The sequence below is a fragment of the Vombatus ursinus genome, unplaced genomic scaffold, assembly GCF_900497805.2.
Source record: "Vombatus ursinus unplaced genomic scaffold, bare-nosed wombat genome assembly UNPS02014821.1, whole genome shotgun sequence".
In the NCBI taxonomy this organism is placed as follows: domain Eukaryota; kingdom Metazoa; phylum Chordata; class Mammalia; order Diprotodontia; family Vombatidae; genus Vombatus; species Vombatus ursinus.
This window is the reverse complement of record NW_020954599.1, coordinates 20,866,894-20,869,739: the sequence shown is the minus strand read 5'-3', so window position 1 is coordinate 20,869,739 and position 2,846 is coordinate 20,866,894. Positions and strand designations below refer to the sequence as shown.

The following is a 2,846-nucleotide window of genomic DNA, read 5'->3' as shown; positions in this document are numbered from 1 at the left end:
TTGGTTTCCTCAATATATGGGTAGATTTCTTCTACAGCCTCTTACTCAGACTCCCCATCTAGTTTCTCTCCTACTTGTCTGTTCTACATATAGCTGCCAAAATAATTTTCCTTAAGTGCCAATGTGACCATGTAACTCCCTATCCAACCAACTACAGTGATTTCCTATTACCCAGAACAATATCTGAACTCTGTTTAGCTTTTAAAGCGGTAACAACTTGGCCCCCACCTATTTTTGCAGCCTCATAGGTCATCACGCTGTTGCCCACACTCTGTGTTCCAGTTACACTGGCTTTCTCTCTGTTCCCTACTCATGGCACTCATCTTCTACCTCTGTGCTTTTTTGCTGACTGTCCCCTATGCATACTATCCTTGTCTCTACCTCTGAGTCCCTCTTTTCCTTTGAGATGCAACTTAAGCACCATTTTCTGAAGCCTTTCCTTATCTCCTCAACTCCCTATCTGGTCCCCTCCCTCCCAAACTATCTTGCTTTTAGCACTGTGCGTGTGTGTGTGTGTGTGTGTGCATGTGTGTGTGTTTGGTAGAGGGAGTCTTGTTGTCTTCCACAGTAGAATACATTGTTAGTAGGGACTTTTTCATTCTTTGTGCATATATACCCAGTACCTAGCATAGCGCCTGTCATATAGTAGGTACTTAAATACTTATTGGTTAACATGTACCTATGAGTGTTTACACACATGCATACACACACTCATAAGTAAAATGTATATGTGTGTATATATATATATATATATCTGCAATGGAATGTGTTAGATCATTAAAAAATTTTTTCTAGCAAACAATTTACATAAAATCCCCCTTTAATATGGCAACTTCATTAAAATAAACTACTTCAGGAAAAACTTTGGTCAAAATGGAATCAGATTGCCAATCCAGAAAACATCACTGCTGATTTTTCAAAACCAACATGTTCACTAATTATCTTAAAACAAACTAAAACAAAACAAGTTGTATTTGCAAGTTGTATTTCTCAGTGTTTACTTGTGGGTTTTTTTTTTTTACTTTCATATAAATGCTGGAGTTGTCTCAATCAATCAATATATATTTATTAAGTACCTACTAAGAGCCAGGCACTGTGCTAAGCACTAAGCTGAATTCACCCATGCAGCTTGATACATTATGTACTGAAATTCAGCATCATATGTTGCATAGATGCTATACAGAAAACTTCAAAGTCTTGAATCCTTTAATCATCCTTTCTCCATCAATGCCTCTTGCCCAAGATTTGCAGTAGCCTTGCTCATCCATCTCATAAAAAGGCACTAGGCTTATCTTGTAGGACTGTAGTTTCCTAATGCAGCTTCCTTAACCCTTACACAGCTTCTTTCCCACACGCAAGGCCCATACATCTTCCTTTTGCCTTAGTTTCCCTAGCTGCTTCCCTAGTAAAGCTCCCTCCCTCCATGAAACCCAGTTGGTTTCTCTGATGCAGCTCCTGACCTAGGAACAACATAAAGCCAAAGCCATTTGGGCTCTGTGCCTCTCAGACTTGGCATGTATATGTATATGTAGATGTAGATGTAGATGTAGATGTAGATGTAGATGTAGATGTACATGTACATGTACATGTACATGTATATCTTTCACTTAGTTTATTGTGTAGGGCAAAGTAAACTTCTTCCTTTGTTAGGTGTCTAGTGACTCATGAGTGCCTCGTTCCATCCCAGCATCAAACCTGAACTAAGAAGATGCTAGTTTTGGAGCCAAATCTCCCACAGTTGATTTACTTGGTGTAAGGTCTCCAGAGAAGTGTTGTAATCCTCAGTCATGGCCTTTTAATCCATATTCAGAAACAATCCAGTAACACTAGATTTTCTGTTTTGGACTGTCTCATTTGGAGAAAGAACCACAAATATAATGAAACCACATGGAGCAATAGTCAGGGCCAGAAGCCAACATATTAGCTTCAGAGGTAGAAGGAGTTCTGTTTTAATGCATGAGATCATCATGTTTTTGTAGACATCATCAGCTAATACAATGGTTGACCCAAGACAGGTGGTTCCCACTGGCAAAGAAACTCACCCCATTAACTTAGTCATCACTTCCATTGATACCAAGCTCTATTAGTTGACCAAAAGGTTATCTGGCTTTTCAGCCATTTCTTTAATGTAAGCAGAAAATATTGCTAACTTAAAGTCACAATATTCAGCAGCCAGGAAAACATTGTTGGGGTGACAGTCCAAACTGAGGGCATGAGAACAAATCGGCTCTTTTTATATGTTTGCTGACCGAATAGTTGTTTTTAGACTCAAAGTAGCATATAGAAATTAGTTGAGCTCCATTACCCTCAGCAATTTATTCTCTAGGGGGACCACTTCAAAAAGATAGATTCACAACTAATTTTCAGGATCACAAGTATTGGTTTCCTGATGCCATCCTTCTTACTCCAGGCATAGGGCATTACAGTCAGTACCACAACATAAATATGTTCACTCTTGGGTACCCAGTCAATATTTGTGATGTTTCCACTGTCTGCCTTTTAGTTCGTGGGTTTCCACCTACTGGTTCCCATTCATCTTGTAGATATGCTCTTCATAATTACTAGGGCAAAGGGCAATCTTAAAAGCATAGAAAGTGATTGACTATAATAAAAATTGGTGTACAGACATTTTTCTCGGATGGGGGGAAAAGTTGCTAAGGAGAGGGTACTGAGGGGTCCCAGAGCAGAGGATTCACAGACTGCATTTAATCAGTCAATGAATTAAGCACAGTGAGCAGCAAAGGGAAGACTGAGACCCAAAGGAAACAGTTTACAGATAGATACAACTTTGGAAAGATAGATAGATAGATAGATAGATAGATAGATAGATAGATAGATAGATAGAT

General features: G+C 39.0%; 1 pseudogene; it reads right to left on the bottom strand.

The window, feature by feature from the left end:
- Positions 1-1,985: 1,985 nt before the first annotated feature.
- LOC114024388 lies at positions 1,986-2,629 on the bottom strand (annotated as a pseudogene).
- Positions 2,630-2,846: the final 217 nt, after the last annotated feature.